General features: G+C 46.8%; 1 long non-coding RNA gene across 1 annotated transcript; it reads left to right on the top strand.

Annotated features, from left to right (window-relative positions):
* LOC138915461 (uncharacterized) lies at positions 1-27153 on the top strand. Its single transcript, XR_011421431.1, has 3 exons — positions 1-141; positions 13301-13393; positions 22036-27153. It is a non-coding gene; the product is annotated as an uncharacterized lncRNA (long non-coding RNA).

The following is a 27153-nucleotide window of genomic DNA, read 5'->3' as shown; positions in this document are numbered from 1 at the left end:
ATTGGTGTTAGGGCTTCAATACGTGGATTTTGCAGGGACATGATTCAGTCCATAGCACGTGTGTAAGAAAGATGGGTTGTGGGTAGACCCATGGAGAGGACTCAGGTTAGGACTCGAGAGGAGGAAGAGGAACCAATGAAGGTATTTCTCGTCCCAATGTTTTTGTGTTTGTGTGTGTGTGTGTGTGTGTGTGTGTGTGTGTGTGTGTTCCTGATCCCCTGGGATCCATTACTCTTATCAGTCATTCTTTAAGACAGTTCAGATGGCACCTCATCCAGGCAGTCTTCCCTGCCCGTCCCTCACATGCACCTGAGTGTGGGCTTCCTAGGATCTGTTTCAGTTTCCTGCTGCATTCAGCACGTTTTGCTATCAGCATGTCTAGGAGTTTGCGTCTGTAAAAGACTCAGCGGGAATTTGAAACCAAATTTCCCTGACTCTAGAATCCGGGCTTTCCTCACTTTGCTTTGCTCTGATGATTTCTAGCCTGACTATGTTGTAAGACAATTGAGAACCTAAAATGAAACAATGTGTCCAAAATTGCTTTGTAAACTGTAGGTTAGTATATGAATATAAGCTGGCATTATTATTATAAGCCTGTAACGGACTGTGTGTTTGTGTGTGTTTGAGGTGACATTGTTGCAAATGTATATAATATTTGTGCATATGTTCAATAACATGTAATAAAGCATGTGTATATAAAAGTACAGAATAGCATTAATTTTTTATGTGTTTGTAATTCTTCTTATAAGTGTAGTCATATGTGATATATGTATGCTATGTATGATAAGTGCGTACGGGGGTGAATATTTATCTCGGTACTCAGGAAACAATGAAGTTTTTGGCTTTTAAAATGTACTTTATTAAACAAGAATTCAGGCAAAAAAAGAAATGGATGCGGTATGTCCTGGTATCAGAACAGTGTAAATACTCATATTCATAATCTCAGATGTTGACAATGATAATAGTGATTGATCTGTGCATGTGGATTTGTGGTTTTCGCCTGTAGAGTGGGTCATGAGCACTCTCTTATTTGTTCTCACCACAACCCCATGAGGGTGTCTGTTTTGTATCCTGGGAGAAGCACAGACTTTGACAGTTGGCAAACTCGGGCTTCCATTCTGGCTCCTGCCAACTCACTAACTTTGCTCTCCTGAGTGCATTATACTAGTGACACTGCTGAGTGCCTTTTATGTTGACCTTCTTTTACATGTTACTGTTTCTGAACTTCACAGGAACTCTCTAAAGGGTAGAGATTATTATTCCCATTTGCAGATGTGAACGCCACATCTCAGAGAAGTTATATAATGCACTGTGGTCAGAGAACACATTTTGCGTGACTTGAATTCTTTTAAATGTAGTCAGTTATTTTATGGTGCAGAATATAATCTATCTCAGTAAGTGTCCCACGTCCCCTTGGAAAGAATGTGTATCATGCTGATATTGGGCGGTGTGTTCTATAAATGTCCTTTGCGTCTAGTTGGTTGATAGCATTGTTCAAGTCTTCTGTAGCCATACTGTTCTATCAATTAGTGAAAGATGGGTCTTGAAATCTCAGACTATAACTGCCAACGTTTCTATTTCTCCTTTTGGCTCAAGCAGCTTTTATTTTGCAGAGTTTTTAGTCATAATCACTGGAAGAGCTGGTCTGTGCTCAGCGTTCTCCATCTTGGCTGGCACTGGAAGGTTTTACTTATCTTTTCCTGTTAACTAGATAAAAAGTTCCACGAGGCAGGGGCTGTATGTTATTCATCAGTGTCCTTTTCATGAGGTGAACTATGCAACTGTTTAAGGATGTGGGCAAAGACCTTAATCTGCTATGATGGACTCATTTTCTAACCAGAGGATGCAGAGCACTCCATCGCCACCTGTGAATGCAAAGTGCTGTTTGCATGGATGATGTGGTCCCAAAATGCAAGAATTTTAAGCTACTTTTATTTATTTATTTTTTGGGAGAAAATTTGAAATTTTATTCACAGAATCCATGGAAACAGAATTGTCAGATATTTTGCTCAGGACTAAGAAATAATTTGGTACTATATAGATTATAAAATAAGATACCATGACTTTATAGGAAGATGCGCATTTTCAAAACCTCCACTCTTGTGAATGTGCCTCAGGAACTGACTTTTGGAGCATTGTGAGTGACATTAACCAATTAGAGCTCAACATCTGTCTGCTCACATGCTGGTCACGGGTCCACAGTCCTGGATTTCTGCCAGTTCTCCATGGTACATCATGATCAACATAGATAAAATGCAGAGTGTAGTGACCATATTAATTTGCATCGGCTGCCATAACAAAGTAGCACAGACTGGGTGACTTAAACAACAGAAGTTTATTCTCTCACAGGTCTGGAGGCTGGAAGTCCAAGATCAGGGTGCTGACAGGTTTGATTTCTCTGGAGGCCTCTGTCTTTGGCCGCCATCTTGCTGTGTCCTCACGTGGTCTTTTCCTTTGCACACGCACATCCCTGGTGTCTCCGTGAGTGTCCAAATATCCTCTTCTTATATGGACACAATCTGATTGGGTTAGGGCCCACCCTAACAGACTCATTTCAACTTCTTTAAAGGGCTTATCTCCACATAAGTTATAATCTGAGGTACTGGGGGTTAGGGCTTCACCATGTGAATATTGATGTTGTGGAGGGGGACACAATCCAGTCCTTAATAGTGACTGATTTAAAAAAATCAACCAATAATAGAATTTTACCATGACAAACAATATGAGTGAAAAAAAAAAGACAGAAAACTTCAATAAGTGTACAAAGAGGAATTTTGGAAAAATGTAACTTACCTTATAGATGCCTGTTGCCATGGAGTTTACTAAGTCTAGAACTGTCTCTAATCAATAAATGTCTATTGAATGTGGTGTTTTGGCAAGGTTTAGACATTCCTGAACCTCCTTTAAGGTTTTTGCCATATTCTTGTAAAACCTGGGCTATAATAATTGAATATTTTCATTTAAACTGACTTTCTTCTTTCATGTGAAAAAATCCGAACAAAAAAATTTTATATCACTACCATGAATGGAAAATCAATATCACTGGCTATATATAGATGACAACAGTAAAATATATATATATATATAGAGTGAAGATAGAAGATTATTAAATTCTTTCTTGCTGGCCAGGCACCAATCGCGAAATATGTTGTCTTTGTAACAAGTCATGTCCTTTGGGAAATACTGGTTGATGGCTGGATGGATGAGTGAAAGAATGAACAGAAACAGACTGTTTCTGTCTCTCCGTTGAATAAAGATTTATTAAGCCTCTCTTCTGCGATGAGCACTGTCTCAGTGATCATGGAACAGACGAGGTCTAGGCCCTCTTGGCACTTTGATCGGGCAGCTTAAGTGAAGGAGCGGCACCAACTTTATCTGAGAGAAGGTTTTGATGGGGACAAAGCAGGGGATAGGAGGACGCCTTGAAAAGATGTGCAGTGTAGAGGTCATTAGAGATCAAGACTGGGTGCCAGCTGCTGCAGGCTGTCTCTCCCAGTTGCAGCATCCCAGCTCTCCCTCCCTTTCAGCTTGACCTCAGCTGGGATGGGCAGTGTGAGCTGCTTCCTGTGATGTGTTTGGAACCATCCCTTAGTAATATAACTGTCTGTTCCAAACATCTTTACTTAGCATTTAGTGAGAACCCGACCTTTTTCCACCCAAGGCCATTACTTATATCAGTGGTCTCTGTGTGTGCTCTTAGCCAGAATAAATCCCCCCCGAGTCAGGGGCAATAGATCATGGGCTCCATCATTTACGGCCTATAAATTAAAGGGTGGCTGGCAAATCTGGCTTCTGTGCCTGGCTGCTCGCTCCTTAGATACACAGTGTCACTCTTTTATCGGAGGATGGCGGAGGCAGGCTGTTTGGTCTCCTTCTGAAGCCCCTGAAAGACAGTATTTACTGGCTATGGAAATACCTTCACCGCATGTTTATTTCTTTGAGACACTCTGCCCCAAACTCATTGGCTCCTTGTTCTTGTCTCTGTCCTGAGCTGTCTGGGCATTTAATGGCTTGGGTGGTACGCTCTCCACATTTCCAAGGCTCCTCAGTGGCAGCAGAATACGCTTTTAAAAGACCCACCACACCCAGAGTGTTTGGGGTTTCATAATGGCAAAGAGAGGCTGTCTTCAGCCTCTGGAGGTTGCATTCCTGAGACAGGGCGTTCCTCCCTTTCCACTGAAGCCACAAAGCTCCATTGATGGCAGGACCATCCCATCCCTGCTCCTCGAGGGACTCGGCGCCACTCTTGGGGCTCCTGCTTCCCCACGGCCATCACAGCACCTCTGAGAACAAATGCATGACTGTGGAATCATAGCTCTCAGGAGGAGCATTGACTTTATAGGGAGATGGTTCTCGAGACATCTCTGTCAGTGTCGGATTTCGGAGAATGGTGCTGTCTCCATATTTGGGACAAAAGTGTTCTCATGTAAGCAGTCCTAAGATGCCTCGGTTTAGCCCAAAGATGCCTCATGAGGATCCAGGAGGGGATGGGGGGGGGATGAGGGAGTGAGCCTGCTGCAATCCTGGGATTGCAGAGTTGGAAGGTATATTAGAGGTCATCTGGTCCAACCCTTCACCAAATGCAAGAATCCTTACCCTGACATTCCTGACAAGTGCTCATCCAACTGCAGCCTGAATATGTTAGGCCCACCTGGTTCCCAGCCTTGCTAAGCATCTTTTGCTGCCAGCTGGAACCTCTCAGCCTTGTCTATGAATCCCACCATGCCAAGCTCTCAGGAACCCCGCTGTCCCAAGGTGAGAGAGTTTTACAAAACTCTGGATGAATTGAATGAAGTGAAATGTCAGGTCTCTCCTGCTGTGACCTCCATCTTTTCCCTAGTGATCAGGCAACTAGGATGAAACTTTATCCTGACACGAGCCACCTACCCCTTCCTTCCTCTCTGTGCTCAAGTCCTTGTTTTCATAATGTAGATACTTCCCCGCCCTGCCTTGCCCTAGTAAGATCTCCCCGGAGCTTGTAGCCTTGTCCCTGAGCCCCTGCCCAATGATTCAGGTCTTGCTGGTTGAAGGCAGACCTCCTAGATGCAGACGCATCCTTCAGAGTATAAGTTGCTCCCGGTTTCTTGTTGCTGTGCTCTGTCTCTCATGGATGGTGGCAAACCTGAACTAGCACCCATCATCAGTGAATATGCCCTACACCGAGTCAGCCTCTTGGGCTAGATGGACTTGCAGCTCAAACCACGCGCAAAATGTTGACTTTCAAATCCTGGACCGTCCTGGACCATCTGTATCATCCAGCTGCAGCTAATCAGGATATTCCTTAGCACTAACTGAAAAATGAGAATGAAACTCTAGAGGTGGGAAATTTATTTAATGATAAAAATGTACCACATATTGACCAAGTAGTACAGGCCAGACACTTTGCAATGCATTTTATGTGCATCAGATCCCCAAAACCTAGGACATAGGCTTTATGATCATTATTATTCCTGTGTTCAGAGCGCAGGCACTACAGCTGGAGTACCTGATTGAAATTCCCACTCTGCTACTTTCTAATTGGGACCTTGGATAAGCTGCTTCGCCTTTTTGTGGCTCAATTTTCTCATCCACGGAGCAGGACCACTCACGCTTACTTCAGGTGGTTGTTATGCACCGAGAGCATTTAGACAGCACCTAACCAGGCCTAGAGACGCTGAGTTACTTGCCCAGCAATACACAGTAAATGGTGCAGTTGGCACTTGCCAAAAGGCCCTCTCACTCTAAGGCCCATTTCTTCCTCTACACATCACTGTCCTCTTTCTCAGCCTTGAAACCTGTGAGATTAACCTGGGTAATGCCTTAGGTGGCAATTCTTTGTAACAGTCAAGTACCTTGCTTACAGTGATTTTGAGCTAGTCACCTTTGGATTCCTGAAGACCATATTATTAACTGCTTGTCAAGAAAAAACAATGTCTCTGGTATCTTGGTTAAGAGAATGTAATTGGCTTTGGGCACACCTGCATCTGCATCTGGGATCAGGCTCTGCACTTCCCAGCTGGGTGATCCTGAGCAAGTCAGCAAATCTCTTCCTCCATCGGTTTTCTCATCTGTAAAAGAAAGAGAAGGAAATTTATCTCACAGGGTTGCACTGGATTCCGTTAGATGACATGATTAAGAGTAGATGTGAAGGCATCTTGTTAACCTCTTTAAGCTTTTGTTTTCTCATTTGGAAAGTGGAATGATTATACCTGCCCACAAGGATTACATGAGAAAATGCATGCAAAGAGCTCAGCACACCGCCTGGCACAGAGCGACTGCTCAATAGATGCCAGCTGTCATCGTCATCGTCCTTAAGATGTCCTGTGCAAATGTAAACAAGAATGTGTTTGCTTTCCTCTGATGGAGGGTTTCAGCTAAGCCATCCATAAGGTACCCTCCTACCTCTTGGACGAATGCATGAAATTGCAAGATCGTTGCCCAGCATTAGCACATGGAGTATGGCTGTGAAGCAGATTTTTCCGCTGCCTGCAGATAACTAGTCTCCAGGGGGGCCTCAAACCTGTGACCCTGTCTTCATTAGCCATGTGAACTGGCTGGCCCAGTCTGCCCTTGGTAATAATTCCTGCCAGGTCACAAAGAATATCTTACCCCATGAGCCTTGGGTTAATACCAACCTTTGACCTATTCACTTAAAAGGTAATAAGCAACAGAAGCATTCATTCATTTACACAGCAAACATTTATCAAGGGACATTCTTGAGTTTCTGAGTTCATCACGACTCGGTGTGCCTGCTGCCGACTCTTTCAGGCTGCTGCATTCTTCCCAAGATAAGAACAAAGTCAGGTATCTGAGTTTCCTAGTATTTGGGCCATCCATCACCTTTTCTCTTCTCTCCACACCCAGTCGAGTCAGGAACTCACATTAAAAGGGCTTTGAGCTGATGACTCTGAGAAAGCCCAGGACCCCGATTCCCTTTCCTTTATGATCCATTAGCAGGCTGATGGGTGACGGCTATAGAGGGAGCTGAGCCCAAGAAAGCCTCAGTGACAAATGCAGAACACATGTTTGCTGTCGCGAGGATGTGGCACTTCCTCTACACATGCAGGTCTGCTTAATTCAGTTCAGTCCAGCCAGTTTGGGGTAAGTGCCCAATTGCTTACTCATTCAATGATTCATTCATTCATTCGTCAAACATTTTTTGAGTGTTGTATACAAGTACTGTACTGTATTGCATACTGGGCTGGTTACAAGAGAAATCTATAATGCTTACCCTTTCTGCATTCTAATGGGAGACATGATTTGCATTTGCAAAACACCCAGAAAAGAATTACATGCATGGGGAGAAGAAAAAAAATATTTACTTCATTTATCATTCATGCATTCATTCATTTAACAAATACTTATTAATTACCAACTGTGTGTCATGTACTGTGCTAGATGCTGGTACCCAGAGATGAACAACAAAGACAGTTCCCACCATCATGGAAACTTGAGAGACCGCCTTAGATTAGGTGATCAAAGACCACCATAATTAAGCTGAGATCTCCATAATGAGAAAGAGATGGCTGTGCCAAAGTGGGGAAAAGGCAGTCCAGACAGAGGGAACAGCATATGCAAAGCCCTCTTTTGGGAAAGTGATTGACATTTTTGAGGAGACATTTTAAAAACAGGCTAGTGCATTTGTAAAGAAACAATAGAAGGAGAGAACATCAAGAGATGAGATTGGAGAATTAAGAAGCGGCAAGATCATACAGATCCTTAGCAGGCCATGCCAGGAGTTTTGTTTTTTTTTTTTGAGAGCAAAGGGAAACTGTTGAGTTTGAAGCTGGGCACCATCAGAATTCCATCTACTGTGTGTCTCTGTGTCAGGCTTTGTGCTGGGAACTGTCATATTAAAACAGACGAACACTGCTGTGGCTGAGTTTAGCATCTCACCCAGTGCTATTTATCCGTTTTCACAGTAGCACTCAGCAAGCTGAATGCAACTAATTGCTCCAACGTGTGGGATAGAAAGACATTATTCTTCAACATTAGCAGGACAAGTTCACTGAGAGCTGGAGATAGAAGCCCTGTGGATGGGGTAAGACTTGTGCGAGGTCTTCTTGGATTCTCTCTGGACAGCGGGACTAGAATAAGCAAAATGAGGGGAGGTGTAAGGAAAACATGGGGACTCCCTCCTCCCTCCATCCTCCTTTCTTTTCTCTCTACATGTGTTACCTCATTTAACCTCCTAACATCTTTGTGGAGCAGGTGTTATTACCTCTGTTTTCAGATGAGGAAATTGAGGCCCACAGAGGTAACTAGCTAAGGACAGTCCGCCAGCTGGTGACACGGACCTGCCTGGAGTGGGAATGGTTTTCACGTCCAGGTGGCATACCAGTGAGAAAGCCAACAGTTCTCCTGGATCTGAAGAGCACCATTTTAAGTGCTGTTGATTAAGGATGGTACTCCAAATTCCCATCTGGCAATGCTTGGATAAGGGCCGTGTCGTAGGAGGAAACCCACCAGTGCCTACTGGCTGGACCGCTGTAACTCCAGTGCTCTCCCGTTTCTGTTCCTATGGTATCTCTCACCAACATGTATGGAAGACACCCTTTATGGCTAGGGCAGCGATTGCCTGGGGCGCTGAGTCCTGGTGAGCATGGGAGTGTTGTCTTGGCCATTTTCCCCTTTTCAGGTTCAGGGAGGTTACTGTGAGGCTGGGCTTGGAGGATTGCATCTGCCTTCTCTTGCATCTCACTCCATCACCTGCCCTTCTCTCTGCAGGCCCTGGAGCGATTTTCTCCTTGCGAAGGAAGCTCCCAGAAGCAACCAACATCCCCTTTTCACCCAGGCCTAACTGGCCAAACTCACCCGGGTCTGTGGGACTCTGGGCTCTTCTGGAGCAGCTGATGCTCCAGCCAGGGCCTCACTCAGGCTTCAGGGACTGTTTCCTTGGCTATAAACTCTTAGTCCCATCTAGACAGAGCTGGCTTCATGACCATGTGACCCGTGCTGTCACACAGAATCCCATGCTTGAAAAGGCCCGTGCTTGGTTTAAAGTTCTGTTGCCATAGTCTTGAAATTCTTAATAATTTTATCTTTGAACTTGTGTTTTGTAAGAGGAGGCCAACGGGACAATGGAGCATGTGCAGTACACGTGTCCACAGTGCCTCACTGCTCCAGTAGGCGTAGAGCTGGCGGTGCGCCGTGGGTGCTGAATTCCGATGGACGTGACATCATGTCATGATGGCATAGAACAAAAGGCAAGGGTGGGTGACCCAGAGTTCACCTCCATTAAGTCCTTCCTTGTCATCAGCAAACCAATGGGAGATATAGGTAGAATACGTGTGTATCAAGAAGTGACATAAAAACAGCCACGTTATTTTCGTGCTGTTTCCACCATTCTGATAAGAACGAAATACGAACCGCTAAATTCGAACGGTGTAACTTTGGCAATTCTGCACGTGAGTTAAATGCTCTCCTATGTGCATTTAAAACTGGCATCGCATAATATGAAGAGGAACAGTACAATTCATGCTAATGACTTAAAATTTAAAAACTCTTTCCTTAGAATGACATTAAATAGCAAATAAAATAAAACATGACTAATGGAAAGAGAGGCCATGAAAGAAAGGAAAAAGCTTTCTATTTTAGTTTGTCTAAGGGCACTTTTTTCCTGCTTTTTGAACAGGTGGCCCTGTATTTCCATTTTGCACAGGGCCTTGCAAGTTATATAGCCATCCCTGCATTCAGGGCTTATCCAGCCAAATATTTTGAGATGCCTAACCTGAACTGCACAGGACTTCTCTGGGCATTTCTTCAGCAATGTTGAGAAGATGGCCAAGCTTGCTGTGGTTCTTTGCATTCCCTGATCATGTCACCCTTCCAGGTACTGGGCATCCAGAGATGAACAGATGCCATCTCTGCTCTGTAGGAGTTTATAGTCTCGTGAGGGGAAGCACAAGTAGCGATGTCATGGGAGCACAGGGCAGGGAACCACTGTGTCTGGGGGAGGAAGGCAAGGACAGATTGGATGAGAGGCTGCCTTATTTTGCTCTGTTTCCCAGAAGCTAGCACAGTGCCTTGTCCATAGCGAGCGCTCCATAAATGTTTGATGAATGAACAAGTGGTATAATGAACATGAAAGCCCCATATTAACTGCTGAATCCTATAGGAAGAGGAGAGTTATCATTGATGTGGGGGAATAATGGGGTTAGAGAGAATACAGCTTCTCCAAATTCAGCCAGAGCAGAGCAGTGTGGGCTCTCCTCTGTCCACAGGAGTTTTGATCGACTTTTTTCCTCCAGGCACTTTTTGGGCGTGTTGTAAGTTGTCCTACTTCTGTGTCTATCTAGACGAGGTTTCTATCTTGGGGTGGGGAATGCTGCCTGATATCAAATGACTGCATGTGATTTAGTTGTTCCTTCCGCAAATATATATTGAGCACCTACTGAATGCCTGGCTCCACTTTTGGACCAGGAACCACACACACTCAGGCAAAGAAAAGACTTGTATGTCATTGTGTCCAGCATTTCCCAGGCACGGACCATCAAACTGGATGTTTTCAGTGGGTCCCAGAAGAATGGGGAAAATAGACTGAGGTTCCAGAAAGCTAAGTTCATGAATTTAAAGGATCTCCTTTATTCTGAGATCATGTTCTTCCTTCTCGTTAAAATGTGCTTTTCTTCCCCCTAGAATGACTACAAAACTAGATGATTGTCTTAATATCCATTCTTGTCAAAGAGTTGGCAACCATCTGTCAGTCCTGTGATTTTTTTGGTGGTGAAACTTTTTATGAGTCCAAGAAATATAAAATCTAGAAATGTCTGTTTGCGTCCAATTCAGTTCCTCTGTACTTAAGTTTGTCATCCAGAAGCATCACCATCCTGCTCATTGCCCTGAACAGAGTACACAGAAATCCTCCTAAGGGCAAAGAAACTCCCTGACTCTCTGTAAAAATTATCCTTAACATTTCTTTCTGTTAATTGCTATTTTATTTCCCTGTAATTTCTCATAGTAGGTCTCTGCCTGTGAGGGCTGTTCAGATGTTATCCATATGAATGCATTGATTGATTGATTCATTACCCAGTTGCCTTTTCAACCATTAGCTAATCTTTATTGAGCATGACCCAAGTGCCATGCATCCTACCAGGAGCTGGGGACACGAAGATGATGACAAAATAACCCTTTCATGTTTCTGAGGATGATTCTTATGCCCCCTCCCCTCTATGCCACCACTTTACTCCTCTGGGCTTCTCTGCTTCAGATGAACCATCTCCAGGCTTCAGCCCCTTTCATATCAGAAGGTATTAAGTTTCTACATCATTTGGATCCATCTTCTCTGAATATCCTTCACCTTATCTAAATTTCTCTTAAAATATTCCCCCTGAAATTGAGATATACCATGTGTAGTCTGATCATCTGATCAGTGGGGTTTATGTAAGTACTATCACCTCCACCATTCTGCATATTGTATTCTCATTGATGCAGCCTAAGGAATCACTGATTTTTTTTGGGGGGGGGCAGCTGCAGCACACCATTGATAATAATAATAATTGTTTATATGATATTTTCTATATGGCAGCCAATGTTCTAAAAAAACGTTACGTATACTAACTCATTTAATCCTCTCAACAATCCTACAGGTAGGTACTATTATTTTATAGAAGAGGAAATGGAGGCATAGAGAGGTGAACAGCTTAGGCCTGTGTCCTTAGGAGAAGGAGTGTTTCAAGAATGTCTTGCAGATGTTCTGTGTGGACAGAACGTCTAAGACAAGCAAAGAAAGACCCTTACTTAGCCCCCAAGGCCAGGACGCAATTCTCCCTGGTTGGGGGAGCGGAGAGCAGTCTGTAGGCTCCAGAGAAGTGAAAATCCAGGTGACCGGGGAGGCGGCAAGAGCCGTGCAAGGGAGAGCTGGGTGGTTGTCATGGGAGACGGGACTGAGGGCAGCTGGCAAGGGATTCCCAAGGCCGCAGCCTGGACCAGAAGCAGCAGAGAGCTGTCCAGCCCGACGCGCTTGGGGACAGGGACACGGGCATCTTTGTAGTCCCCTGTGCGGACAGGAGATAATGACCAAGGCTGCCCTCCAAGTGCCGCCCTGCATAAGACCCTCAGAACCTTAAAGTGACTCTATTAGGGGGACATTCGCAGTGATGGAGGTGGCAGAATTGAGGTTGAACGCAGAAATTGTTTTATAGTGCCCTGTTCGTGTGATGCCAGGAAGAAGGAGGGAGGAAAGCAGGAAGAAGCAACAGAGGCAAGGGAGGAATGAAGAAGGAAGGAAAGAAGGAGGGAGGCAAGGGAGAGGAGAAAGGAAAAGCAGTCCAGCTTCCCTCCCTCTCTGGTTCCCACCCTCCCCCCAGGGCAGGCAGTGGCCTCAGCTGTTTCATTGCATGAGTGAGTGAGCACAAGGCTGTCTGCAGTTGGTCATGGGGAGCAAGAAGATCATTAGCCGTGGTGATTTATTACGGGCCAAGGCGCTGCACTTTCGTGCCTATCACAGAAGCCCTTGAAGCCTCATGATGAATGAGAAGCTGGTACTGTAAGCGGAGATGCTCAGGGGCAGGGACAGGGCACAGGACTGGGGCACTGGACCAGGTGGACCTCATCTTGGCTCTACACTGACGGCCAGCGTCTTTGGGCAGGTCGCTTTTCTCTGGGCCTCGGATTTTCCCATCTGTACGTTGAGGGGGCTGAGCATGATGATTTTCTTTGGGGGAATGGTCAGTTCATTGCTGCGCTTGTCTTATTCTGTGCTCATCCCCAGTGAATAACAACAACGCCCTCATATTCTACTGTATCCACGTCTGTTAGCGGGATCAGTGATGGCCGCTCATGTTGTCTACGTCACCCTCCTCACTTCCCGTAACTTCCTTTCCCTCTAAATCCCAAGTCTGTTATGCAGCCTTTGAGGCACTGGCTCGGTTCATGCTCTACGTCCTCGCCTCTCTTCCCCCTACAACCAAATTCATCTCACCTCCTTCTTTCTGGGCATCTCTGAAAAATGGAGTAGAGAATCTGTGTATCATCTTGGGGTATTAAAACCTAACCTCTAAAATTGAGTCACATAGTAGACAAAGGCACAGGTTAATCACGAGAGGGATTTCTTCATTCTCCCCACCTCTTAGTTATAACTGATTTAAAACACTAATTATATGCTCAAAGCAACATAGCTCTATGATGGCGTAAAATGCACAATTCATACACGACTTGAAGCTGAGACGGGGAACTTCAAAGGAATGTCCCCCTTCCAGGGGCTAATGTGGGTTTCCAGGTCAGACTTCCATGATTCCCTATGGTTTTCTCCTGCTCTTGGGCCTCCTTCCTTTGCAAACCCTGGAAAGAACTGATTTGCTCTATTTCTCCTTCCTGCCAGATCATCTATTTTTGTGATACCCGGGACTTGGGGAGCCTTCAGGACTGTCTCCCCTGCTGAGGAGCCTTGGTGGGTGAGGAGCGAGCTCAGAAGGTAAAGCTCTTTGGGGTCAAGGCTGGATCAGGAAGGGCTGGTGTGGGGTCGAGAAAGGGCACTCAGCCTGGGGAAGAGAGACTTGAGTCATCGAGGGAAGAAGAGAACCTGGGGGTCCAGACAGCTGAAAAGAAGACTCCATCAGGCAAGACAAATTTAAGAGAAGGTGCTCCTGCCGGCAGAGGGGCTGTGGGCTCAGCTCAGCTGGTGGAACACGGGGCACATGGTCTCAGTCAGGGGCCTCATGAGGTTCAAAAGCCGAACCAGTGCATGCTGGCGGTACCACTAGGCTGCTGAAATGAAGATGCTGGAAGCTGGCCCAGATGTCCTGGCATTAGCACCCCATGCTAGCGTTGGTCTAAAAAAGGAGGCTTTGAGGCCGTGGCCTAGAAAAGGAGCAATACTTTCAGAGTGTGGTCTGGGAACGATCTACCTAAAAAAGCCACCTGGGGATGCTTGTTAGACCTGCCAGCATCCTCCTCACGGGACCTGTGGCATCAGTGCTTCTCGTGTACACTGAAGATTCAGAACCAGATGTGAACCCAGGAGGAGTAGCACCAAGTAGCTCTCTTTAGGGCCTTGTGGTCCAGCTCAGCTTCAAGAAACAGGCCCAGGACAGGACTGAAGTTGAACTCAAGCAGAGTCCGAAGTGGAGGAGGTTTCAGGCCCACTGCAGGCTGGGAACCCAAGGGCTTTTGACCCTGAGGAGCCCTCTGCTTGTCAGCACTTGTCAGCATCTCTGAAGGCACGCAGCACAGTGCCTGCCACACAGAGTGGGTGCTCCGGGACAGCTCATCCTCCACGTGCGTGCAGGGAGGACCCGAGTGTCTGCGTATTGGCCTGATTTCTGGCTGTGCCCAGAGCTCCAGGGGCATCTCTGCAGTCCTCGGGGCTCAGAGCCGGCTCCCTTCAGCAGCTGTCCCATGTCTTTTGCCACCCCTTCCCCAAGCTCGTGCAGACTGCAGTGCCCGCTCTCGGCAAGCATCCCTGGCCTCCTTCCAAGACCCCGCAGCAGACCCGGCTCCCCTTGAAGGATGGCGCTATTCAGAGAGGTGACTTTATCCTGCCCCTCAGCTGGGCCCAGCTGTTTCCAGCTTGGAAAGGACCCTTCACTTCCTGTTCTTCATTTGTTCTGGGATAAAACTCAATGCTCGCTTCAAGGTTTCTAGACCACCCAGGACTTGGGGCTTTGTTGGAAGAGGCCCTGGAAATGCTGTTGGCTCTGGATGCCGCCATGGTGGGGGAGGGGAAGCAGGGGCCAGCAGCAGCGGTGGGGTGATGCCTGGAAAGAGCATGGGCCTCTGGTGACCATGGCTTAGATCCTGGCTTTGACCAGCAGGTACCTTGGACGTGTTGATCCCTGGGCATCCACCCCTCGTCTACATCATGGGAACAACATAACCATCTCGACAGCTTCTTGTGACGATTAAATGAAAAGCTGTGTGTGCATAGCTTTGTCTATAACCTTGGGAGAGACGGAAGGTGCACTTTATCACCGGGATGAAAAGCACACTGTTCGACAACCACCTAAGGAGCAAGAGGGAGCTTTCCGTCTCAGTCTCAGTCTGACTGGGATGTCCACGAGTCCCTCCTCCTGACATCCCTCTTTCCTTCGTCCCCCCTTGTCCCCACGTGCACACATCCCTCCGGCTTCGCCTCACTCCCCGACACAAGTTCACGCTCTGATTCCACAGGTTCTATCTTGTTCTCTGGCAGTGTTGAGGGTGGAATGGATGCCTCAGCTCATGTCAGTCCCTTTTGTGCGACTAGAGGTGGGGGCAGAGATGGAGCTGGGTGGGGGGCGGGCGCAGTGGGGAGGAGATGCCCTTGTCCAACAGTGAAACATCTCCAAGACGTACTTTTTTGTTTGCTCATATTGACCACGTCTTATTGCATAATTCCACGATGCTGTTACATTTTTCTTCTTCTTATCAAGACATCCTCCCAGGAAAAGATGGAGAGGGTTGAAAAACCCCTGTGGTCTTATACAAAGTCCCTAGCGCAGCTCTGGCCGTCAACATATGCTAGCCGTTGTTATTATTGACAGCAATAATAGTAACAGTGGTATTTCCAATGGGTAGGTGAAAGAAGGCAGGTGATCTTACTTCTCTAGCATTCCAGAAGAGGGGGAGGTGGTGGTGAATTGGTGCGCTGATGACAAGGTAGCCTAGAGCCGAGGACACCTTCTCAGCTGGGGGTCTCTGACTCTCAAGAGTAGGGGTGTGGAGCATGGCTGGGTGGAGCTCAGGTTATCAGCAGCCCCTAGTAACAGAAGCCAAAATATTATCTCTGGCTAACACATGCTATCTAGGTTGTCCAGATCCACCAACGAGAAGTCAAGTACTTAGAAGTGGACAGTGGCCTGTGTATGAGTGAACACCTTTAATCAAAACTCAGATAAGCTGGAGCTTCAAATAATCAGCTCTTTGGAGGGAGGGAGGAAGTAGGGGGGACTGTATCTTTAAAGGAAAGAGTGATACAACTGTTGAATGCCTACTGTGTACTTTTACAACCAACCCTTGAAATAATTATGTTTATCTTTATTTTAGAGATGGAACATCAAAGCTCAGAGAGGTTAAGTAACTTATCCAAAGACACACAGTCATGTATAGAGGCAGGACTCAAATCCCAGGCCCAGTGTTCTTTTTACTCTATTATGCTGTCTTTCACAAGGGTTCTATTATAAGGAAATAAGCTTATGTTGTTATTAAAATCTGTATTAGTTTTCTATTGTTACTGTGAAAAATTGCCACAGACTTAGTGGCTAATAACAACATTAACTTATTCTCTTATAGTTCTGGAGGCCAGAAGTCTGAAATGAGTCTTAAGTGTCTAAAATCAGTGTGTTTGCAGACTACCATTCCTTCTGGAGGCTTCCTTAGTTTTTCCAGCATCTACAGGCTGCTCACATTCCTTGATGGCCAAGGAATCTTATCATATCATCTGTTCTCCCTCTGCTTCCATCCTCACACCGCCTTCTGTCTGCGACTCGGTGACTCTGACCCTCCCGCCTCCCTCTTATAAAGACCCTTGTGACGACCTTGGGATGACCCAGGCTCCTCTCCTCATCTCAAGATCCGTGACTGAGTCTCATCTTCAATGTCTTCTGCCATATAAAGTTACAGCTCCCAGGCATGAGGACCTGGACATCTTTGGGGCCGTTATTCAGCCTAACACAATATCAAGTAACGTTTTAAGTCAGAGCTTCTTGGGGTAATCTCCTCCCCTTTTAAAACCTGCATTCTGCACTGTTCAGCACAGTGATGCCTTTAGAATGAAGACCTTTAGGACTTGCCACATGATAATGACTGCTTACATTTATTAAATGCTAACCATGCATCTGGCAGAGCTTTAAGCTCTTTACTACAACCTCACTTCATATTCACCAGCCTAGGAAGTTGGTACTATTATCTGCATTTCTCAGAGGAGGCAAATAACAGCACAGAGAGGTTAAGCAACCTGCCTTAGATCACTCTACTAGGAAGTGACAGACGAGTACCCGGCTGTCTGACCCCAGGACCCGTGCCTCTCACCGTGAAGCTGCCTCCCAGGGCTGTGGGCTCCAGGAGGACAGAGGCTGAGTCTGTTTTACTGACAGCTGTATCTGCTGTGTGTGTCCCTATGGAGCCTGGACCATGGTAGGCGTGAAACCAAGATGATTTATTAATGAAAGCATAAGACACCAAAAGCCAGTGGCTTGATAATTTTTCTGAGTGGAGGCAGTAAGTGAGAGAAGGAGATTTAGGCGTGCTGGAGAGATGGAATATCAATCCCAAGAATTAAACCAACTGGCATTTTTGCTTATGTTGCCAGTTAGCAGGAAAATAACTTTTTCTCTTGCATGGGAAGTTTCATTCATCTGAGCATTCTGGTTAGTTCTAGTATACAGCTCCCCGAGGACGAGGTCATGGTCATGACCGTCGACGTGCTCTATGGGTTTGAGACCTGACCCATATATCAGTGGGCAGTGGGGTCCCTCGATCTCTTCTCTCTCCCATCCTGGCCTTTGCCAGCTGCTGGCACGGCAAGGCTGCCTCTCCCCTGCCCTCCCCTCTTTGCTCGAGGCAGCTGTTAGGCCCACATCTGTTTCCTTGGCTGCAGTTTGGTCCCAAGAATCATATTAGTCTCAGTGCTTACATGAAACCAAGGCCAGGAGTTTGGGGTCTAAGCTCATTTTCAGTTTGAGAATCTCCCAGCCTCATGTGTCGCCTGAGATCTCAGTGGGTGATCTACGTGAAGAGAGAGTCAAACATGTCCCATCTTCGAGCTACAATCAACGGCTCAAATGTGGCAGAACCACAGGGCTTGGTCTTGTGCGTAAGCAGATCAGTGGTCTCATAGCGGGGGTCATACACGGTGGGTAAGGGAAATTCTCTCACTCCCAATGACGTCTCCCAGTGGGGTGTGAGAGGAACCCTTGTCTTCCATGATGTCTTTGCCCAGCCTCACTTTTTTTTATTATGCAGATACTCTCTGGGAAGATACAAAGTTTGAAGATGCTAATTAATCACATCCTCTTATTACTGTAAGTCTAGAACTTGTTAAGCAATTGGGAAAGGAGACAGGCAGTTGGAGGCAAAACCATCAACTTAGTTACTAGTAGGAACATTGCTGGGATGTGATCCCTTTGCTTGGTGGCAAAGCCCAGTCTTGTTTGGGGGACCTGAGTCTCTCCAGGCTAATGGCAAGGCTGCGCCTCGGCCTTGGGGGCTCCTCAGTTCTGTACCAGGGCTCCTCACACACCAACTTGCCTTCTTGACACAACAAGGCTTAATGCACGTCCAGTGCCCCTTACATTCAATGGGTTCAGACTCCTATATTCCCTGGTGATATGTTTGATGCTTAATTCTTGGTGGCGCTGGGGGTGGTAGAGTATTTCACGGGGGAGGCAGGGCTGGTTAGGGTCTGGCTCTTCTTAGAAGCTTGCGCTCCAAGGTGATATCACCCATGTCCAGCAGATGGCGATGTTGCCACATGCAAGAGGAGTTTTGGCCCACGAGTTGAGTGGCCGCCCCTCCTTTTGCAGAAAAAAATAAGCAAGTTGTTTTTCTTTTCCTTCTTTGAAAAATGGAGGGAGAGCTTTCTAAAAGGACATATACTTCTAAGCTTTAGGTAGGATTTAAAATGAATTTGAAAGAAACCATATCCTCTTCTCAGGCTTATACTGTCTTTCCCCTCTGCTGGGTTCAACAGTATCTGTGGGCTCTCCCTCCCTCCATCCTTCCTCCCTCCATCCCCCTCCTCTTCCCTCCTTTCCTTCCTCCCTTTCCTGTGTTGGCACCACTTTATTTATTTAACACATGGAATTTTAAAACAATGTGATGTAAATTAGGAAAGATTACTTTGGTCCTTGTTAACTGCATCTACAATTCCATTTCAAAACATGCCTAAGGAAAAAAAAGACTAGAAGGAAACGCGCCAAAATGTTAACAGTGGTTCCCTCCTTTTGTAGGTGGGATCTAAGTGATTTTTTTTCTTATTGTATTTCATTGATTTTGTTTTATAAATTATCGTATAGCAAAACTGACTGACTTTGGCATACATGCTGTGAGCTTTAGCATATGTGTAAATTGCTGTAAACACCAGGTAGCTGCTTTCTCTCTGTTTTTGCCCTCACCACACCGTCTCAGCCTTTCCTAGTTATCCTGCATTTCTGCCCATTCCTTCCTGTTCTCTTTGCCTGGCTTCTCCTTCTCTAAATGCTTCTGAAATGCTGGTGTGTCAGCCTTTTTTTTTTTTTTTTTTTTTTTACTAGGGGCTCTATCCCATGGTGCTCTCATCCACTCCCATAAATTCTGTTAATCATCTTCGTGCCAAATGGCCCCAAACTCTACCTCCAATCCAAATATCTAGGTTCCATTCCAGATCCATTTGATGGGACACCTTTGGACATCACCTGATGTCCCATAGTAGCTCCAACACTGCCTGTCGTGGACTAACTCATTTTCTCTTCCTACTATGAGTGTGTCTCTCTTGCATCGCAAATCTCTGTTAATGGTGACACTGGAGTCCTGGGCTCCCAAGCTGGAAACCTCACAGGCACCTTTATGCTCTCTTCCCATCGCCTTCTGCATGAACCGGTGGTCAGACCCCCTGTGCTGTGTTCTAGGCGTGTCTCTTGATCCATCTTCTCTTCTGGACTCTCATTGCCTTTTGCCCTGTTCTGGGCCCCTACCGTATGTTGCCTGTGTTCACCTCGAAAACCCAACCAGTCTCTTAGTCTCTAGTTTCTCTTCTCTCCTGTCCATTCTCTCCACTGCCAGCATGGGCTGCAGCTGAAGCACAGATGGGCTCATTTCACGCCCATGTTTAAAACCCTCCAAGAGCCACAGGATGGCATTCAAAGGCTCCTGGGTAACATCCAGTGCTTCCTCAATGGCGCCCTGAAACTTGTCAGTCTCATCTTCCTCTACTGCCCTGGCCCAGCTCCAAGTGTCACTGATGGGGACGCTCCAACTACTCCACGCTCTGTGGGCCCTCGCACGTTCTTCCGCCTGTAACCATCCACTCTATTGTCAAGAATTAGTTCGAAATGACCTCCTCTATGCAGTGGCCTTGACTCTCTCAGGAGAAGTGAATTGGTCTTTCTTTTGGGGATCTCCTGCAGGCTGACTGTTGGGAGAGGGGAATACTCCCCAGAAGAGATGGTCAGAATCTAAAGGACCTTGATGACATGAGGAACTGTCAGAAAGTATTAGAATGAGATAAAGACCAAACAAGGCTTAGAATAGGAAATAGGGGAGGAGAACAAAGGTTTAAAAGCCAGACAGGGGCCAGCCCCAGTGGCCTAGTGGTTAAGTTCAGTGCACTCTGCTTTGGCGGCCCAGGTTTGGTTCCAGGGTGTGGACCTACACTGGTCAGTGGCCATGCTATGGCAGCAGCCCACTTACAAAATAGAGGAAGATTGGCAACAGATGTCAGCTCAGGACGAATTTTCTTCAGCAAAAAAAAAAAAAAAAAAATGAAAGCCAGAGGGATTGAAGGTGAGAGCTATCATAGAATGAACACCTCTTAAGTGCCAAAGGTATTGTGTGATTTGTCTTATTTAGTCTTCACAACAACCATAAGAATCTATTTTTCATATTAGGAAGGTGAAGTTCAAAGAATTTGAGTTACTTGCCCAAAATAACACAGTTGGTGGCAGAGTCGGTTTTGTGTGAGTCCACAACCTTGTGCTTCCAGTGTGGGAAACACGCTGGCAAAGGACTCACTGACATGGCTCTGGAGGGAGCGGTTTCTAAGTCAGAATGTATCTTTGGACATCGCCAAGCAGAGTAGACCCAACAGTCATTTGCTAATGGCATACATCCTCCATGATTGCTGGCATTCAAAGGAAGCTTCTTCAGCACAAACCATCTAACATTCCCTGAGCAAGCAAGATGAGAAAGCCAGCTCAGCAGGATAAGAGCGGTCGCTTGCAGCTGGTGCCCAAGCTTCTTTCTCCAATGGACCCAATACCCAGCTTGGAACAGACAGCAGGGGAACAGGGCCCAGAAGCAAGACCACCTCCTGGGCCTACTGGAGTCACTCCTGGCAAATAGCATGGGTTGCCAGAACACAGGGCCCACCTGCTTTCATAAGTGGGAAAATGAAACAAGCAGTCCTAGTCAAGAAGGGCAGGAAGACAGGGAGTAGAAACCCTCCGTGCTGGGGTTCCGGAGACCTGGGATCCAGCTCTGATGCCCATGAGCTCTGTGGTTTGGGCAAAGAACTGGGTGTCTCTGAGCCTCAGAGCCCCTTGTGGATCACAATGCTTACCCTACACACGAGGATTTAATGAGAACGCAGTGTTGCTAATCTGCAAATAACACGTCTGCTTCCCCAGGAGCCTGCGAACTCCTTGAGGGCATACGACTGCCTGCTTCATCTTCATGTTTCTTTTACATAAAAATAAAGAAACAGTTAAGATACCATGTATTCAGGGCTTTACAGCTTTTAATAAAGACAAGGGTTTCTCTTCTAGGATTCTGAAGATAATACTCTTCCACATGGAGTAATCGATTCTATTCATTCTTTTCAACAACTCTTTGTTGATCACTTACTGTGTACCACGTAATGCGTGGGTTCTCGATTGATGGTGATGACAAAACCCAACACGGCCTCTGTCTTCATGAAATTGCAGTTCTAGTGAGGGGCATAATCATTGCACACGTGCACAAGTACCAGTTGAGTTCCAAGAAGGAAAAAAACCAGGGAAAATGGATGACTGTCTTGGGAGAAGGGGCATGAGTTGGTCTTTTTCGGATGGTGCACAGAGATGGTGCACATCTCTGAGGTGGGGACATCACAGGAAAGACCTGAAAGATGAGTAGGAGCTGGCCAAAGAGGGGGACGGGGGTGGGGACATTCCGAGCAAAGTTCTTTCTAAGGCAGGTGTCATTTTGATTCCACTCGAGGAAGTTCAGTTCTAGAACTACCTTTTAACAAGAGTCTCACAGCTTGTGCTTTAAAAGCACTCACAGACTAAGGCTCCCGGCCCCAGGCAAGCTGGAAGCAGAGGTTTTCATCAGTACACAAGCATAATGCATCAATACAACTGATGTCAAGGTCCCCGAGGGGTCCAGGGAGAGGGAGGTCTCTGCCAAGGGTCTCGGGGCCATGTGCAGGAGCTGCCAACAACAAAGAGACTTCTGTTCCTGCAGGCCCGTCCTCCACCCCAGCCCGGAGGCACAGCCGTTCGTTTGACCCCTCCTTCTGCTGCCTGTGTGTGAAGACCCCCGCTCCAAACAACTTCAATGGCAGAAGGCAGCTGGGAACAGCTGGGAACTGTTGTTAGCTTCTGGCAACGTCCTGGAATTTCTTCCTTGTGGATCCTGTGCCCCTGAGCTGCTGGGGGCCCCTGACTTGACCTGAAGTTGAACTTAGCCAAAGGGTCCGGGGCCAGGAGTTGCCTCCATGTCAGCTCTGATAGCAGCATGAAATTGCTCAACCTTTCTAAGAAAGCTGAGGCTGCCTTTCTAGCCATTCCTGGGATGGGACAACTATCAGAGGCCACATATTCTGCAAATCCATTCACGTTTTCCAGGGGAAGAATGGTGCATGAGACGGTGGCCAGATAAAACACTTGCTTTTGTTCACAAATACCTCCAGCAGGTCCCATATGAGATAGCAATGCTCTTGGTGGGGATGAGGCAGAGAGGGGTGGCTTCAGATAAGATGCTGCTTGAGGAGAATCGCTGTTTTCAAGGGTGGAGGTGCATTATATCCGTTAATGGGTTCGTCCAAGGGACAACTTTTCATTCACAGAGTTGGAGAACGGGGAGCTGCAGCAATTCTAGTCTTTTTAAACCCTTCTTTTTAAAGCAGGAGTGAAAAGAGGCCAAGAGAGGGGTGGCAACTTTTCCTAGATCACGCAGCAAGTCAGAAGTAAAACTCTGTGTAGAATTTGGAGCCTCTGATGTGGATTGCAGTGCCTTTTCCACTGTACAACTGCTTAAGCCTTGCAACCCAATACTTCATCTTTCCATCCTCTCTTCCCTCTACATATTTATTTATTCATTGGCTAATCCATCCATCCACACATGCATTCCTTTCTGTGTTCACTCATCAACACTTATTAAGAATACAAAGATATGGGGCTGGCCCGGTGGCGCAGTGGTTAAGTGCGCATGTTCTGCTTCAGTGGCCTGGGGTTCGCCGATTCAGATCCCGGGTGCGGACATGGCACGGCGTGACAAACCATGCTGTGGTTGGTAGGTGTCCTATATTTAAAGTAGAGGAAGATGGGCACGGATGTTAGCTCAGGGCCAGTCTTCCTCAGCAAAAAGACAAAAACAAAAACAAAAACATAAAAATGGCTATGACAGCTTTTCAAGGAACGATATCGTAATGGGGCAGACACCCATGAGTACAGAGCAGAGGTACCAGCCAAGCGGCATGGGAGAGGCAGAGAGGGGGATGACCACGGAGAGAATGCAGAAAGCTCCATGGGAAAGATGGCTTCTGAGCCGTGCCTGAAAGAGGAGGAGAACTGCATTTGTTGAAGAAGAACACTAACGCTTTAGCGCTGGACCTCTAGAGGCAGCATGAAGGATGGATTGAAGAAGTGAAATGTTGGCATCCAAAAGATGAGTTGTTACAGTCAATTCATCCAATAAGCCAGCAGCACACCCTTCATGTCTTCAGGGGCCATCCTTGGTGTTGGGCGCTATGAGGATGTCACGATGGAAAGATCCACCCTTTTCCTTGAGGCACTTACCATCTTATGAGGGAAAAGGCCAAGTGTACTCAAATAAAACAGTGAAAGGCAAAACTAGCACTGACCTGAGCTGTGAGCCCAGGATTCTGGCCTTGCTCCGCCGTTTGCCTGCAGGTGTTTCAAGGCCAGGATTTCCTCACCTGGGAAGCGGTGACACTACACCTGCTCTCCCGTTCTAGTGAAGAGCAGAGGGCGGGTCCAATCCTGAGCCTGTTCCTTATTAGTTGTGTGACTATGAGAAGTTATTTAATCACTCCGGAGCTCAGTTCCTCATCTGCAGTGTCTGCAGGGAATAAGAACCGTGTCCTAGGCCGCGTGAGGATTGTCTGAGAGCCGTGGGGAGCTCCCAGAACACTGCCTGGAAAAGAACCCACCTCAAACAAGTGCTCATTCTTTGCCCCACACTCCCGTAGCTCTGAGAGTCTCTCTTTTTTTTGGTGGGATGGGTGGAGTCAAGAAAGGTAATATCTATGATGATGTATGGTAATATATATGTAATAGGCAATGCCTCCCGTGGATGCCCAGGGAACCTTGTGTGCATTTCTCCATGGCGGGTCTGGAAGCTCTTGAGGCTGAGGTTCTGGGGCTTCTCTCATGTCCTGTCCTTCTCCTTGTAGTAAGGTGCTGGACTGGCCTTCTGGACTAGTGAATCCTTTCCTAGAAGCATGCGGAAGTGACAGGCATAAACACAGTGACAGACTGCCCTTGACTTTCTGGGGCAGAGACAGCTTCAGACCTTCTGCCTCGTTCCTCTTGTGAGGACCTGTGAGTCTATTTTGTGGATCAGAAGCTCAGCCACAACCACTTACAACTACTTTTTCCAAATCATTCATCCGATCCTTTTTATTCTTTCTTCTCTGTTGTTCTCATGTCCACCTCTGCTTTTCCAGGCTCCCTGCAGCCTCCACTCACTCCATCCTTTATCACTTCACGCTTTGCTTCTGGCTCTAGCAGCAGATCGGTTCTCCATCCTTCCTTCTGGTCCATCTTCCCGTCCACAGCTGAAAAACCCTTCTGCTTTGATCATGTGATTGCAATGCAAGCGAAAGATGCATGGGACTCTCAGGGCAAGGACGCTGCTGCCTCTTTCCTGGCTGGACTTGTTCTTGTGGAGACCTTCTCTGCTTTCACTTTGTTTTGTTTTTCTGAGAACAATTATTTCATTATAATTCCATTTCTCTTTTTTTGCTGAAGGATCAAGTGCAAACACCTGCCATTTGAGGCAATGCCCACATCGAATGCAGCCTTTTCAGCTCGTCCACAACAAACTTCTGCAAGTATAACATGGTGATTAAGAGCATGGACTTTCAGTACAGACTGTGTTCAAATCCTACCTCTGCCACTTACCAACTGTGTGATCTTGGGGAAGTTACTTAACCTCTCTGTGTCTCTATTTTCTCATCCATACATTGAGAATGATAATACTCCACACCTCACAGGGCTATTGTGAAGGTTAAATGAGATGATTCATGTAAAATTCTTAGAACTTCACCTGGCATAGCAGGTACTCACTCAATATTACCTGTTCCGGAAACCTCCATCCTAAGTAAATCCATCTCTATTGATGGACTGGAGTGTGCTTTTGACTTTCCTGCCTCTGATTTCAGAGGTTCCTTCCGCCACCTGGAATGATCTCTCCTTCCTTTTGCCTCTATCCAAATCCTTCTAGTTGTCCCGAGCTGAAGACACTCGAGAGGTGGCCTGGGCCCAGGCAGACCCTTGTTCCCTCTCTGGTTCCACAGCTGAGTGACTGTGGGAGATGGTTTGGCCTCTCTGGGTTTCCGCTTCCCCTCTATGAAGTGGAGATATTTATACAGACCTCGTGGAGTTGTTGGAAGTGAAACGCTCAACCTTGGGCAGGTAGTAGGCGCTTAACAAATGAGAGATATTTTCAGCCAAGTCTTGCTCGTCTTTCCTGCTGAATTTCCCCTCTGAACTCTTCTAGTTCTTATAGATTCTACCGTTTATCTGGCCATTCACTGACCATGTTGCTCTTCGTATCACCTCTTTTTTTTCCTGCTTGGAACTATTGTTGGAATTTTATTACCACTTAGCTTTTCAAACATACACAGTATCCTGCTCAGTGCAGTGGGAGTTCCTTGAAGGAAGACTCTATGCCAACATTTCTAACCTGACCCCAGTTTATTGCGCAATCTCTCTGCACCAGGAGCCCTGTGTGGATGGGGCTCACATTTTCCAACCTTGTCTTTTTGCGGTGGTCCGTCGGCCTGGTGCAGCCCAGGGCTTTGAGGCTGCAGCTCTCTCATAAGTGTTTATCTTTTTGCATCTTGACCTTTGGGTGGTAGACTCTCCCTCCCCCGTCTTGGACTTTTCCTGGCTGCCCCGTTGACCAGCTGCGAGGCTGACACCAGCCCCTGGGTCCAGAGCTGGGCCGGAGCAGATAAGGGCTCATTCTCAGAACCAGCACAGCGATTGTTGGATGCCTTCTCCTTGTCGCTTTCTTCTCTGTGAAAACATGTGCCTGGGAATTGTATTCCAAGAAACAATTCAACGGTCCTGTACCCCAGACATCTCCTCACCTGAGATAGGGCCTGGGTGTCAGCTCTAAGGAAGGGAAAATGTACAGCGGAAAGGAAAGTTTCCTAGACAATGACGCCACCTCTGCAGCAATGGCCTGGAGACTGGGCTGCCTGGGGGCTGGTGAAGACCAAGCCCACCCTCCGATGAGGGGCTGCCGGCACTGCTTGGGCATCCTGTCCCATCCCAGGCACGGACCTCCTGAGAGGAGCAGGCGCTATTGCACCTGCAGAGAAGCACTGGGTGCAATGATGGCAGCTCTCCGAGGCCTCAGCAGTGGAGTCGAGTGGCTGAGGCCATGGCTGCTGGAGCAGATAGGCCCTGGACAGAGTCCAGAGTCTGGAATCCTCATCTTGGCTGTCAGTCTCTCACTGAGTGATCCTGGGCATGTCTCACAACTTTTTGGGCCTCAGTCTCCTGCCTAGAAATGAAGTGTGTCATATCAGTGGTTGAAATGTTTGTTTTTTAAAAAAAATTAGAATGCTTTAAATTTTTTTCCAAAAAAGAATTGTATGCATATTTCGAGTTTATAAAACAGATAAAAAGAGCAGCTCTGTGAGAAGGAGGTTGGACTGCCAGGGTTCTATGTTTAGATCTTTCCTGCTCTTCCCTTCTACCATGCGCATTCTCCGAGGCATGCGCTTGCAAGCCTGGCTTCTCCCCACACAGTTTGAGTCCCTGGACTAGTTACTCTCAGCCGTGCTTTCTAGGCCTGCCAGGCTGTGTCAGCAATTCTCCCACCCGCAGAGATGGAGGAGCAGTGCCTGGGCACTGGGGCCAGAGTCAAACTGGTCACCCATCACGACCCCTTCACAAACCGACCAGAAGGGATTCTGGTCAGTGTACTGGTTGAATATTGGTCACATTTGTGTATCAGAATCATATGTGAAGTGTTTTCAAAATACATGCTTTTGGGCCCATTCAGCTTCATTTGAATACAACTTGGGGGCTATGATTTTGAACAATGTCTGCAGGATCTTGGTAAATGCTCACCTCCAAACAAATAAACAACCCTGAGTCAAAA

The sequence above is a fragment of the Equus caballus genome, chromosome 9, assembly GCF_041296265.1.
Source record: "Equus caballus isolate H_3958 breed thoroughbred chromosome 9, TB-T2T, whole genome shotgun sequence".
NCBI lineage: Eukaryota > Metazoa > Chordata > Mammalia > Perissodactyla > Equidae > Equus > Equus caballus.
This window is presented reverse-complemented; position numbering and strand designations above follow the sequence as displayed.